Source organism: Ascaphus truei, chromosome 1 (genome assembly GCF_040206685.1).
Source record: "Ascaphus truei isolate aAscTru1 chromosome 1, aAscTru1.hap1, whole genome shotgun sequence".
Taxonomy (NCBI): domain Eukaryota; kingdom Metazoa; phylum Chordata; class Amphibia; order Anura; family Ascaphidae; genus Ascaphus; species Ascaphus truei.
The window spans coordinates 461,990,138-462,005,731 of NC_134483.1; the positions used below are offsets into that span (position 1 = coordinate 461,990,138).

General features: G+C 43.4%; 1 protein-coding gene and 1 long non-coding RNA gene across 4 annotated transcripts in view; one reads left to right on the plus strand and one right to left on the minus strand.

Moving 5' to 3' along the window:
- Positions 1-11,070, minus strand: part of LOC142463346 (uncharacterized) — a 35,086-nt gene extending 24,016 nt beyond the window's left edge. Inside the window, exons 1-3 of one of the 2 annotated variants that reach the window (XR_012787420.1) lie at positions 10,663-11,070; positions 10,396-10,471; positions 9,704-9,816 (exon numbers count right to left, since the gene is read on the minus strand). This is a non-coding gene — a long non-coding RNA (uncharacterized LOC142463346). Of the gene's footprint in view, positions 1-9,703; positions 9,820-10,395; positions 10,472-10,662 lie in introns of both variants that reach the window. The other variant, XR_012787422.1, reaches the window with a different exon arrangement.
- The window catches only part of SGCZ (sarcoglycan zeta), a 1,846,920-nt gene that overhangs the window by 1,497,378 nt on the left and 333,948 nt on the right, over positions 1-15,594 (plus strand). The gene's annotated exons all lie outside the window — the stretch shown is intronic.

Here is a 15,594-nt window from a genome sequence, read left to right on the forward strand (position 1 = left end):
GAACCTGATAATCTCACTGTAACTTTTGACCAAGTGAGCAATATTATTTTTTTTTTAAACAGAGTCCGTTTTAGGAGGACACCTTCAGGTCCGCCACACCTGGCCTCGATCTAATACTGCCTCCCTTGAATCCCCCTCAACAATTCTCCAAAATACCCCAAACCTATCAGTCTGCACCCCTCCAGCTGTGACAAACGTAACACCAACAACCATGACATACTGTACCAAAACACCACCATTGTTTATTTAATTTTTTTTTAATATATACATCTTTGCTATGTTTCTTTTTTTAAATCATAATTATCTTCAAGTTTGTTTTACATAATGCATACAAATACAATAAACTATTTACACAACATTTATTTCTCTCAAATTGAATCTGATTGCCTGCACCAACAGATGTAGCAAGATTTTCCATGGACCAACAAGGTCTGTGGCGCAGGGACAGTGTCTGCCACAATGGAGCTGCAGGAGGTCCATACTTCTGAATTGGATCTCCCTCCGCGTTAATTTTTTGCTGCTGCGACCGCCACAAAGGGCATGACCGCCAATGGCAGCAGCACCAAAGACATTAATGCTTGCTACTGTACATCTATATGTACACTGGCGACACACTTTATTCGAGCTCGGCTAGTCCCACGAATTCGGGTATACCCGGGTGTATTGAGGTTTGTGACTGTTTTCTGCCCGAGTGCATTGAGGTATTTTCCAGGCAGGGATTGAAGCATTTTATTCCCGCTGGCTGCAATACTGCACAGTATATATATATATACTGCATTACAATTCATGAATTTATGCCATCTGGTAGCCACGCGAAGCATTGCAGCCTATTAAATCCTAATCATTATCATTTAACAGATCAGCCGCCCGTCAGCCAGGCATGAACCCAGGCTGGGAAGGCAAACACAACGGGGCTTGTCAGAGGTGAGGAGCGGCGCATTCCAGGTATCTGCCAGGTACATACTGGGTATTTGCTCGAATAAAGTGTGTCGGTGCAGTACTAACCTTATTTTTCTCAATGTCCACCTTATGGTGGACATTGAGAAAAATAAGGTTAGTACATAAAAAAGGGTTGGGGTGCACAGAAATCAAATGTGCTTGGTGCAAAGATGTTAATGGTATGTACTAAAAAATTGTACTATACCTACCACATCCTTCAAAAAAGTATAACACAACTCAAAATTGTCTGCCAAGTTGAACCTGGTGTAAATCTTAAAAAGTCTGTTTATATTGTTAGTACAGAATCAAGCTGCTATGTATCAACAATAAATATATTGGATGCAGCACAAATGTATGCAGCACAAAAATGTTAATGCACAAAACAAATTGAAATATTATCTTAATATACAGTCAGATAGGAGTTCCAGAAAAGTTTCACCTTATTAGTGAAGTCTACATAATCCCCATTGGGAACAAGGACACTGCAAATGTAGAAGGGATGGGGTGGTTTTTTTGACAGCCTTTAACTCATCTAGTGAATTGCAGGCATTCGATTGCAGAAGAATATGGTGTGCAATTTTGATTCCTGTCACCTGTTTCCCAAAGCAGAAGACATAATGCTTAAAATCCTGCAAAACAAATGATACAAAAGTCATACTTTATTAATATCTACTGCTAACTTCAATATTAGTGGGGATTGCATAAATTGATGCTGTAGATAAAGTCAACTGTGCCTGGGGCAATGCGCAGTCATCTCATTTTTCAAGATGCAAAAGGAAAGCCTAAAGACTATATAAACTCTAGGGACTGAAAATGGGCCCCAATTGGTACAGGAGGGTGAGAAGGATTTCCATTCCAATTGAACATACTCCTCTGACCTAATAATTGATGTAAATTCTTGACAGTGTGTCGGTTTTATGCAGAACAAAATTGTAAGGCCTACAAAACACTTGGTTTACAAGTTTGCCTTTTATAAAAAAATATTAAAACATAAAACATGAACCGGTTACTTCTACAGTAAGTTAAAAAGTTACAAACAGTGTACTGTACAGTTGTTCCTTTTTAAGTTTTCAAAGAATTCCTGACATGCTCATACAGATGTAGAAAGACTAAGGGGCCTATTACATAAGCCTCGATAAGCAACTTACTGCTGCGGCCGAGTTTATTCGAGCATTTGCCCGGTCTCGGCCGCAGCAGTAACCTGGCGCGCGCCGGAGGGTGCCGGGCGCGCGCCGAAGCCGCGGAGGAGCGCCCTCCGATCGGGGCTTTCTCCCTCCGCTCGCCGGGTCCGCCGGGTCCCCCGGAACCCCTTGCCGCCGTCCCCCACATCGCAGGACACCAGGGCTCCCTTGGGGAGCCCTGGACGCCCGTGCAGGGGGCGCAGGCTCCCGATGACGCGTGACCGCGCGTCGGTGACGCGCGGCACGCCGAGGGAGTGCGGCTAGCAAGCCGGGACATGTCCCGGCTTGGGATACTAGCCCTACTCAAATTAAACGTGTCGCCAGTGTATCGAGGTCTTTTCGTCCAAAATGCCTACTGCTATTCAGTAAAACTCGATAAGTGGGCGGTAAAGGCATGAAACGCCAATTTTTTCAGCCATCCACAACAAATCGCCGGGTGAGCGGCAATAAGCCTTTTATTGGCACTCGTGATTTTATTAGCCTTGAGTAGTTTATCGAGGCTAATCACGGCTCTAGAAAGGCGAGTTTCTCCCAAAATCCTCATGCCAGTAAAACTTGGTGTGAAGGTGGGGCGAAGCTGCTGATATGGCGGTGAGGGAGGACATGAGAAAAAAATGCATTTTTCCTGCATCGGATTGATGCCGGGAGTCTCCGGAGCTGATACCCATTAATATCAGCACCTGAGACCCCCGGCAAGAATCCCATGCTATAAAAATGCATTTACAGGCAACCTCATTACCTTGGCGGCTGAGCGCTAAGGCAATGAAGGGGTTAACTAGCAATGTCATGTTTATTGTGGGTAGCGGGGGTGGGTGAAAGTGTTATTTCGCTTTTGGTGGGTGTTTAGACCTTGCGGGGAGGTTGCGGGTGGAGTTGACCCCTTCATTACCTTTGCGGCTAATACACCTCCCACTACCCACCCGGTAGATATAACCACCCACCCAGGGCCAAATGCCAACTTCACCCATCCTCGCTACCCCCAATAAACATTCAAAAAAACAACAACACTCCTACCAACGTCTTCTACCGCCATCAACCCCCCATAACACATACAGTAAATGAATGGGCAAAATAACTATTATCCAGATATGGATAATAGCTAATTTGCCAAATTTAAAATCAAACATTAGCCAGCCAGCATAAATAAAGTAAATACAGCTTTCTACTTATCCCTGCCATCATGAAGGGCAACCTCATCAGAATATTCCAGGTCCATATCCTTCGTTGCCAGCAAGAGTACATGAAAAAATATAATTGAATGGCCTTAACCCCTTAATCACATTACCGATTAATAACAGCTATATAAATTAAGGGGTTAACCCACTCTCCACCACTACCCACCCGGAAGGCCTTACCTTCCACTCTGGGTCCACTATACCCACCCTCTACCCATTGATTGGCAGAGTGGTTCATCATACCTACATAGGCACACCTACTGACAAAGAATACATCAGAGTTTTAATCCTGGTGCAAGTTGGCCCCAATCTTCTAAATAGAGACATAAATATAGTGCAACAAAAGGAATATGGAGGCACACAGTTTGAATTGCAAAAACTGCTGAAGATTTACTCCATGCTTGTCGAAGACAAAATTACGTTTCGGGGACACAGCCTCTCCCTCAGATAATGCCACACGTGTAATGACTGTACCCAGCGTACTTCTTTCAAATAGCCCCGGTGTACTCACCATCAATGTCCCATTATCACTCTAGAAAATAAATACGTTTCAGTGCTGTTGTTAGAGCTGTTCGCGGCCGGCGCCTTTGCCGTGATGCCACTTAGTCTATGATGTCCTCACCGTGCATGCGCGAATGACGTTGCTACTTCTGCAGGCTGTTCCACCAATGTTTACTCAGAAGGGGGTCTGAAAAAGCACTACTACCACAGAATGCTGGTATACACAATATGAACCTGTAAAATACTAGGCGGTACTCCCTGGAGTAAGGATTAACACTGAAAACAAACAAGAAGAAGTGATTGGTCCCACAAGACAAGACCTACAGAAACTCAAAGCTGGGGCACTCTTAAAGGTGGTACAAAATAATTCCTTTCTTAGATAAACAATGTATGAGGAAATTACTGTACTGGCAGACAACGGTAAAAACACTAAAAAACATTTAGTGGACTGTCTCTAATGTATATATAAACCTTGATTGTTCAAACAATATAAATATATGATAATGAAATAGTAACATATATGTATATATATATAGTGTGTAGCCACAATAGAGCTAAACAAACTACCATCAAAGGCAGACCACATGGCTATCCCAGTAATGGGAAAAGGAGCAGATAGCAAAACACTCCCAACCAAACTACAGACACAGCTGGCTTCAAAGTAATAAACAGCAATAAAGCATGGCATTTAAAATGAAATGCAAACAGATAGCTACATGTTATACAAAGCAGTAACCTAAATAAAACTGCAGCAATAATGGATCTAGGACATGCAGAAGATGTGCAATGATCTTCCTAACTTGCAAATGTATCACATCTCTATTCCCAGAGCATACACTGTTAAGTATCAAAAAACAATGCAATTATATAACTACATGTAAGCAGAGGGTTTATATAAAATGCAGCAGTGTGTGATGTTAACTCCCAAAGTGGTGTATAATAGCTACCAAGTGGAAACACAAGCTTATTGCTAAAGCTGGTGTAAATAGCTGTGCAGGATATCCTAAAGAGTAGCAATATATAGTATCAATTCCCAGAGTGTGCTCTTGAAATGATCGTTAGAGTAGCTGAACAGGGTGTCCATTCACACCCACATTCAAAGAAGAAACTGTCCTGCAAATGTATATCTTCTAGGGTCTAAGAAAGTTATTTAACCAGTTGCTTGGAATACTGTAGATGGATTGGTGCTCAGGTGCTGGGTCTCAATTGTATATTTCTTTTTTTCAATGCATAATCAAGAAAGAAAACCACTCGTGGGGTCTATGAATAATAATCCAATGAATCCAGTGATACCAAAGCATGTAGTGAGAGCAAAACACTCCCTGAAGGTAGAGGATGGAATATAAAATACCCCTCTCCTTTCCTCATTGGGATAGCCCCTTCAATAATGCAATAGGTAACTCACATATCTTCACCCACGAGTATCTTCAGACGTGCAGTCGTACCAGGGTCCAGAGATATCCAAAAAAATGTTTTTGTATCCAGCACAGAGCTACAGAGAGCCAGGTAATAGAAAAATGAGTATTGCACGAAACGCGTAGGAGTGTTTGATCCCTTCGTTTTTTAATACAGCTTAAATAAAGTTTGAATAGATCTGGAGACATAGACTATTGCTGTTCTAAGTCACCATGAGCTGAGTAGTCAAGATACCTAGAAAGAGGTGTACCTGGGTGGTCCCCAGGAACCTAGCCGAGGTATGGATCTGCGATACCGACAACCAAAAGGGGTGGCATAAATGTACTGCAGGGACAGCCCCGAGTACTACTAACCAGTAACCAGACTTTGGAACCACAGAGTACTTGTAATGGACTAATATCGTGTACAATGTATTGGGATGGAACTTTGCTAGCCTGGGGTACAACCTACTCTTGGTAGACTGCTAATCGATGTGCTGTGAGAATCCACGAGGAACGGATTCCTATCGGAATCATGGTCACTGCGTGATCTGTGAATGGACTGTTCCCAAAATGGAGGTTCCCCGGGCCGGAACTGAACCACACAAGTCACACAATCCAAAATGGCAGTTCCCGCCAAGAATGGGAACTGCGTGGGATTTTTTGCAAGAAGTCTGCAAGCCTTGTTGCAAAGTTCTGCTAGGGTCTGGTGCGAAAGCCAAGACCCCACCCAAGCGATGTGACTGGCTCAGCCAAGGGTCAGAGTCATGCCCCGTCAACGCTGCTGAGTGTCCCTCCTCTAATCTCCACCAGAGGGAACATGTCGACAGCCAAGGCCTAAAGACTTTGGAGAAAAGGTGAGGTACTTGATGTAGTGAACCAGATCCTCAGTTCTACAGTGCTTGGCGAGTAAGAGGCGTGAGTTACCCTTTTCTTTTGTGCCTTTGTTTACATAAAGTGAAGTCAGGTGATAGAGACATTGCCTACTACTTGCTGCCAGAAGGTTTCCTGGATATACCTACTGATGGGATCACTAGCTTGATGTGCTTGGGCCCTGATTGTATATTCCCGGAAGAAGACCTTGTTATGGGGGCTATTTTCTCCATGAATGGGGCCAGCTATCTTGTGTCTAGCCCTCTACTACCTACGATGGACGAGTACCAACCCCCAGGAATGGTGTTGGATACAGTTCTTGAACCAGAGTCGCCTGCAGACAATGTGCCTGTTCTTCCAATCGAGGAACCGGTCATAATTGCCCAGGTTCAACCCGTAGGTGAACTGTTCCAAAATGGCGTCCGGCATCTCATGGGCGACTACGAGGCTGTTCCTAGCGTGGGTGCTGAACCACGTGATACTGGGTGCACCCTACTTTTGGAGACTTGGGATCCGCCAATGGCACGAAAACCAGGACTCCACCCCTGCAAAGTGACTGACTCAGTCAGGAACCCAGGTCATGCCACGTAGCTGTGGGCCCCTCCTCTACCCTCCACCAGAGGGAGGGAAAAAATCAATGTACAGCGAGTGTGAAAAAGAAAGGAGGAGCCGAATGTATTCGAACGCACCCTCAATTCTTCGGAGCCACCAAAGATGACGGAGCTATCTTACTTTTGCTCCTGTTTTCAAACACTTTATCCAGGCTCAACATGGCGACCCATGTGCTGGGTTTCTACTCCCTGCCAGGGGGATTCCTGGAAATAACAGTCAGCGAGTCTCAGTACTTGCTGTGCCTGTGCCACAATTGTGATTTCCCGGGCGGCGAGCAGGTCTGGGGAGCTACTTGCCCACGGTGAGGAGCTAATTATTTCCTGTCCATGCTACCAGGGCCTATGGACTTTCAGTTCCCGGATTCTATTGGCTTGGATGCTGAGCTCGATGAAGATGAATCTACCCTGCTGTTGGGAATCAGAGAGGGTCTAAGGGCCCTAAAAATTGTTAACGAGGGTCCATATGTCCCGATGATTATACAAGGTTCAGAGACGGCCAGAGAGCCAGAACCAACACAAGTCACACCCGAAGTGTCCTTGCTGGCATCACCCCAGAGCAGTGATGGAGCAGCTGCTGTGTGTATCAAGCCAAATGTGATTCCGCTTCCCGTTCTACCTAAAGAGGATGCCTGGTTTCCAGCCTACCAGCAGAGTGGTGAGAGACAACCCCTTCACTTTCCACAGAGTTCGAGGGAAACTTTCGGCGAGAAGGCTTTGGATAGTCCTAACCTCCATGAGGAAGACCACGGTGACACTTTTCCTCCAAGACCGGATGTCGACACACTTCCGGTGCGGGGCCTGGATTTGTTTCAGGAGCCTGCGAGAGCTGTTGCCGAGGATGTCGCTACTATGGCAACTGCCGGGGAAGATGAGAAGTCTTCGATCCCCGCTCCGGTAAGTACTGCTTCACCCTGTGTGGGACTGGGGTGCTTTATTAATTCTATGTGGGCACGCATGAACGGACTTGAGGCCAAGGAGAATGCTACTGTACTTTTGCTGTGCCCAATGTCCCCAAGAAAATTAGAACACTTAACTCACTAAAAGAATGCCATAATCCGGGTCAAATTCAAAACTTTGGGGTTTCCGACAATGTTGTTAATGCTGTAATGTAAATGTTGTTAATGCTCACCTGCTCTAGTGAAACCTTATGTAGCTCCGCATTATGTGCGAGTGGAGTGTGATCGCAAAGAGGGATTGCTTTATTTCAACCAGCCTTTGGGGGTAGAGATAGAGATCAGTTCTGATAAGGATAAGTATTTAATTGCTTTCTCCAACGAAGCATTTAAAGATATCATGGAAGAGTTTATGCCCTATGAGGAATTAGAGGGATTACCTAGGCTGTCTAGATGGGAAAGTAAAGAGATGTTTTGCCATAGTTCTGGGTGGCACACTGATAGCTCAGAGGAGAATCTAGAATCTAATAGTTCTAGAGAGAATTGGGATTCTGAGGAGTCAGATGAGACTTGGTATAGCGCAGAAGAAAGGGGTGATAGTGCCGAGAAATGTTTTAAAGAATCATGCAGGCCTGACCCTGCAAGACCCATAGTCTCTGTGCCTAATGTATTGCCTGTTGTGGTTGTCAGTATGTTATGAGGAATATAGCTATGCTAGCGTTTTTAGATCCAGTGGATCTTGCCGTACGCAGACCACCCTAATGGGGTAAATTTCAGTGACAGTGTCCAGAAGTACAGCACATTAGTTAGCTATAAGAACTGGAGCACTAATAATATAACAAGGTTCTCCAGTTAGGAAGAACCTATGTTCCACAGGGTAGTCATTTAGATGCCTTGTAAATAAAACTGTAATGTACTTTGTTCACTAAAACTGTATATCATGCATATTAATGTGATATCATGTGAAATGTTATTTTGTTGTTCAGGTTACATCAGAGATATTACACGAAAATTTAGAACCCCAAGCGGGGCAGTTGGTATTTCCACCAGAGGGAGGTGTAGCGGGGTACCCCCTGGCTACTAAATCTACCCAGTGGGCTGGCAGTAAACCCTAGTGTTCACAGGTTTGCCAGTAGTTATCGTGGGGTTTTCCCCCTTTATCCTTTGGTGCTGCCCTTGAGTGACAGCAGAGGGTGGCATATCCTGTTGTGTGAGGAAGGCAGGTCACGTCTGGGAGCCTGAGAGTGGGGACTTCCCATCTGCTCTTCCCTACGGGGAGGAGTAGAGTGACTATACCTCTGCCTCTGCTAGGGAGGTGGGGAAGAGCTAGGACGGCTGCAGGTGCCCTAGGCCCATAGTGACTGTCCAGGGACTATCTTTGGTGATATCTGAAAAAAGAGATTGTGATCCGGCAGGTGCTGAGTACCTTTATCACTGCAATACGAGTAGTAATAAACCCGTTCCTGTTTTGCAATATACCTCCTGCCTGGAGTGTGATCTATTTGAGGGGAGAGTTACAGTTCTACCGTGGGAGATCGCCTCCATATCCCTGGAGCCTAAGGCAGATGGAGGTGCTGCACTGCTAAGTATTACGTGGGGTATAGACCCCAAAGCCTGTTCCTGTGTCCCAAAGTTACCACGGATGACTCAGCCCTCTTGTTACCAGCAGGTATGCACCACAAACATCCAGTAATGGCCCCGATATACAATTGGGGGGAAAACACTGTTACATTGTATAAATATTTTACCCATGTCATACCTACAGTTTTATTTCCAAGTCAAATTCTATCAAAATATTCTCTGAAACCAAAATAAATTGAGTTTGGCAGTTTCATTGTAAAATGTACTAGAATTAATGCAATTTCTAATTCGATGAAAAATGAAATGCCAAAAGTCCAATGAATCATCAGCATACGTTGTCTAAAGTCATATTTCTACACAAATCTTTTAGTTTGAGAATATTTATGAGAACACCTGCAATGAAGGAAATATTATCTGATGTGACATTACGTATTTCCTATTTCTATGTAATTTCAGCATGATATATTGCAGGTCATGGGTAAAGTTGGTTTACACTTTCTTAGCATATTTCAAATGCATAGTTTGCTAGAATACAAAAAAGAACACATACTGTACCATTGTCATTGGACTTTTGAAGTGAAACATCTTTGCTGGCATCTACAGAGTTTTGATCCCTTGTGTTGTAACAAAATTCCATAAGTTGGCAGAAGAAGCCATAAGTGATGTCACTGCTGACAGAAGAGGCCATCAGTGATGTCGGGGGAGGAAGAGGAAAGACACTGACTGACACGCACGCAGACACACACACACACACGCACACACACACACTGACTAACACACGCACACACAGTGACACACAGACACACACACACACACAGTGACACACAGACACACACACTTACTGACTTACACACTTACTTACACACTGACATACACTGACACACACACACACACAATGACTGACACACTGACACACACACACAAGGAATTCACAGTTACTATAAATATAGAAGTGCAAATAGCTAAAACACGTGTTATAAGTCAAACTTCTTTGCGTTTTGGCACTGAAATTGTGTTTTGATTTTTAATTAAAAACATCACTATCACAAATACAATTTCTGTGACAAAAGACAAAGAAGTTTCACTTAAAATGTGCGTGCTCGACACACACACACACACACTTTTTATTTGTTTTTGTAGTGCACTTTCCCCAGCCGCTGAGAGATGTGTGGCTACAGTGTGTAAATGGTGCAATACCTGTGGTGCACAGGAGATCTAATCTCTGCTACTAGGAACCTGGGGTATACCTGAGTCGGTGTTCAGTCGGTAGCGCCTCTCCACCTGCACAGGATTGTATGATGTAGAATAGTCCCGCTACAGGACCTGCATACAATAAAACACCTACTTATGAAAGATAACAGTTTTACTGAACATAAATAACCTAGGATATATATATATCACCAACCAGGCCACGCATGGCCGTACCCTCCAATGCTCTGCTCCCCAACCCAAGGTTTGTGTGACAGCGCTGCCTCACTATAATGTTTGAGTTGGTGCACAGATGCGTTGGGTACCTGCCGTGTTATGCCACACCTAGGCGCACTGATGCCACCATGCTGGGATCCACGGATCCGATACCGATACTGCGAAGCCTCCACCTCAATGTTGGATCGGTCCCTCGCGGATTGTACCACCGTAAAAAAATTATTTATTAATGTAAGACGATCTTTGTCCGGGACCACAGGCCGCAGCCACCGTGCGGCATCTCCCTGTGTCCCCAACACTAATATTGCTAAGCAGGGCAGGGTCCCTATCTGAGGGGCAAGTCCCTATCGCAGCCACAAACTATGTGGGAGTCGGGGCCTAACTGGAGCATAATATGGGGTAACTGGCCTAGTGCAGATGCCACTGACATCTGAACATATACTCTAACTTACTCCTTCCTTGTCCCAGCTCCAACTGCCACTCTCCTAACTGTCAGCTCAAAATTCAAGCACACCCAAAGTTCCAATCTTCCCTCAGGAAATTCTAGCAGCCCTATTGGCTGTACTGTGTCATGTGTTGTGCAGCGATTGGCTGCTGGAATCTTTGCATGCGTGAACCTTTTCTGCACATGTGAGCTCACAAACAAAATGGCGGCGCCCTTACCGGCTACCCGCCTGAAGCGGAGGTGAGAAGAGCTAAAGGGAGGACCGGGCTTCATTTATAAAAATACCAAGAGATATAATTTGTGTCAAGGCAATATAATTTATAGGTCTGCAAGTATTGTTATTGTGCACACTTCTCTGCTTATGCTTTGCTATAGTTGACAGTGATTTCTTTCTGTATCACACGCTTTGATCCTCTGTGAAGCTACAGTATGATCATTCACATATCATCACTTTTATAGTTACTGATTTACTTAACCACACTCATAAATGACATCTTCAAGGACAGAAAATGAATACACACAAAGAGCAGTGGCGCCCATGACATAATGAATAAAAATAAAACAACTTTTAATCCATGAGTGTATTCAAACATACATTCAAATTCTTATAGTTCTCCTTATTCACTACTCATCACCCATTGGACATTCTCATTCTCCATACTTAAATGTAAAACTATATAAGGGATGATTGTATACCATATGCGTCAAAGCGTTCAATCAAGAGGTTTTCGGCTACATTTTCTGATTGACTTCAATGGGGAACTGTGGCTGAGAACAGCCCAATCAAATGCTTTTGTACAAATAGGATAGGGCCCATAGTTGTGATCCTATGATACAACAAAACAGTAATATTATGAGTCTTTATTTATAAATGTCAAACCAAGAGAGGATAAAGCACTCACTTAACTGAATGAATATTGGGTGTTCTGTAAAAATGAACTTTTATAATGAATGTCAAATGTAAATGTAAACAGAAAATTATATATTATTAAATATAATTTAAAAAAGGCTTACATTGTGATTATTTGTAAATGTGCGGATTTTACATACTGTATCTGAAAATACATACAGTATGAGAGTCAATTAACACATAGGAAAGTGCTAATTCACGCAACAAAATGTGCTTGGAACTGCTTCTAGTTTATCAAAAGTTTTAAAGATAAAAACGAAAAAGGAAGTTTAGCTTTAGGAAGCGTGTTTGTCTAGTTTCTTGGATTTGACACAGATCATTACCTAGGGATGATTCAATACATTCAGCCATAGCCCTGGTCTCCTAGCCGTAGGTATTTTAATTAACCTAATTGTATGCCTGTAGTTTTTGACGCAAAGAAAGGAGAAGAACTAATGACTAGAATTAGTACAGTACTTTGTATTATGTCAGAGGTAAAACATTTGCTTTTAGGTGCTCATAACCCTTGATATATAAATATCAGCGTGTTTTTAGATAGTTGACTAAACGAACCAAAGAAATATTTTCTTTTACAAAAACAGCATTTTTTATGACATTGTCACGGGAGACCAGTACTTTTTACACCCCTTACCTTCTGAGATCAATTCACTAGGCAGGGCAAGGTAGTGTAATAAAATGGTGTTTATTCTGGTAAAACCAGCAGACATACAATGAAACACAAAATACAGTAAATACACGCTTGTCTGGGGGGAGTATCCATCCCCACTACTTGCAGGGTTCCTGATTCATGAAGGCTTACCCTGTCCGCTCCACATCAAGGAACTCTACTGTACTCTTTTCGGGAGAAATACCTGGCTTCCCCACTGGCCAGGTCTTTGATGATTATCAGAACTTGGCCGCGACTGTAGAACTTGTCCTCGGCTAGGCTTCTCCGGCAACTCAGTGCCGAGTGCTTTGCTATTCAGAGCAAAGCACCTTTGAAAAGCCGCCTGCGCTTCACCGGACCAAGTCCCAAGATCGTCTGGTTCTCTGATCGGGCAGTTCCCTTACATAGACCTCAGTGTCCTATGTTTAACATGCAAGAGGGACTAGAGACAAATCAGAGAACGGATCGTAACTGCAACAGCCAATCCGGCTCATCTTGTTGTACGCATCAGAAGAGGAGGTGTGTCGAGGAGGCTCAGAAAGCCAGCAAGCAGGAAATTCATACTGCCAATGGGAAATGTGCCTATCAGCAACGGCTTCCCGTTGCCAGCCCCATACCTCCTGCTGGGTAGGCTTCACTGAGTCTGGGGGAACAAAGATTCTTCCCCGTGGGGAGTCTTTGTCTCTGGACTCAGTACTCCACCCTTCCCCACTCACCAACATTTCCATGCAGACATCCTGCCTTATAAAATTACCAGGACTGTCTACATAGAGATGAATAAACATTTTAAAACACACATTTCTTTCTCTAACCTGGGGTTGGGGATTTGTATGATACATTCAGCTTTGTGGGCGGAATTACACTATTGCATGGGGAAAATACACCGGTGATAACATGCACACACGTACCCGCAGACCAGACGTGATTTGCGGGTAAACTGGGGGGACAACCAGCACTTTTGTCCCACAACCCTTTTTACACGTTTTAATCACGGTTTCCCCCCAAATACCCACTATTAAAGTCCTGCTCCCTAAGTCCCAAGTTTATAGAACCACATTTAGTTAATATAACTCTGAACTATTTGTTTTCTGGTTGTCTTGGCCACCACCTCTCCTTGTGTTTGCCTGTCACTAGGCAATGGTATCACTCATTGTCACCCTCTATTTTTCATTGACCCTAGCATCCATTGCTTATGTCCTTTGTCATGAGCTGCTTGCCATCACCATCCAGAACCCGAAATGTGCAGTGTGTTCATCCTAACAGAGTTTTTTCATCATGTATATAAGGAAATAACTAAATCAGCCGAATATATAGCAACAGTCTTCATCTAGCATATATTTCCAAACTGTGCATAGCGAAAAATAAAATAAAAATTTAAAAAACGGAAGTTCATAATTTTTCTTTGCTCAATCTATATCTGCAGTCAAACAGTGAGGAATATTATTACTTATAATCTCAGATATCATTAATTATAATCTTGAGTATCATTTTTTAACCCTAGTTCCAGAGAATAACTAACTTTATCTTTTAATATACAGTAGATGTCAACAACAGTAGCAGCAACAGCAACATGTCCGTGGGAAAATTGTATAAGAAACATGTTTATCTTCCTGTGAGAAAACAACCCAGGGATAGATTGTCATTCAGACCTTTTGGGTGTACTGTATCCAGAGTATAAATCCAGTACACTTCTCTTTGTAGCAGTATACTGCCTTTTTCTATCCGGCCTTTGGTTTCTGAACATGTTCTATACCCATTATTATATGTCTCCCAACACACCACTTAGATGTATGCTCTCCGGGGCAGGGATCTCCTTTCCTATTGTCTAACTTTGCTGCACTTATTGTATTATTAGAATTCCCTGTACTGTATTGTCTTTGGAAAGCGATGAGTACATTGACAGCACTATATAAATAAAGATATACATAGATACTGTACATACATACAAACATACTTCCTTCGCACCTTCACTCGTTCGTCTGAACGCCTTTGGAAGAAATCTCAGACTACTTTGAAGACAACAGGGATGCTTTCCACAAGGAAATTCCTTCTTTCACCTCACCCTGCTCTCTGCTTCAACCTAAACCTCCTTTTTCTGAACTTGTCTCATTTTCTCCTGTTACAGAACGGGAAGTTTGTAAGTTGATTTTATCTTCTCCCTCTACCACATGCCCTCTCGATCCTGTCCCCTCACACCTCATCAGAACTCTTACTCTTGTCTTAGTCCCCACTCTCACCTACATCTTCAATTCCTCCCTGTCCTCTGGCATTTTCTCCTCTTCCTTTAAGAATGCAGTGGTCACAACTGGCCCTCTATCCCTGCTTTTGTTTATCTCCAAATTGCTAGAATGTGTTGTGTTCTCTCGTATGATCAACTTTGTTAATCCCCATGCCCTCAGGAACCCTTTGCAAGCTGGGTTTCGTACAGCTGCTTCAACCGAGTCTGTGCTCACTAAGGTAGCCAATGATCTACATGAAGCGAAATCCCAATGTCCTTTTTCCCTACTAATCCTGCTCGAATTCTCTCTGCTACCTTAGATATTGTCAATCAACCTTTTCTCCTTAATATTTGAAACTCCTTTGGTATCCACAACAAAGCTCTAGCCTGTTCTCTTAATACCTCTGCCATTACACATATTCAGTCTGTGTTACTAACATGTCTTCGTCTTCTGTGTATCTGTCCCTTGGTGTACCTCAGGGCTCTGTTTTTGGACAACTCCTTTCCTCTCTTTACACACTATAAAATGGTGACCTCTTTAACTATTTTGTCCTTTGATATCATCTCTATGGAGAAAGACAGATATGTCTATCCTACCTTCACACCTACAATCCAGTCCTAAGTCTCTGATTGTCTCCTGGTTATATCCTCGTGGATGGTACTCCGCCACCTTAAGCTTAATATGGCTAAAACTAAGCTCCTCAAATTTCACCCTAAACCGGGCCCAATATCCCCTTTTTCGATCACAATAAAGGGTTCTATCATTAATCCTATCGCCAAAGCACAGTGCTTAGGAGTTACA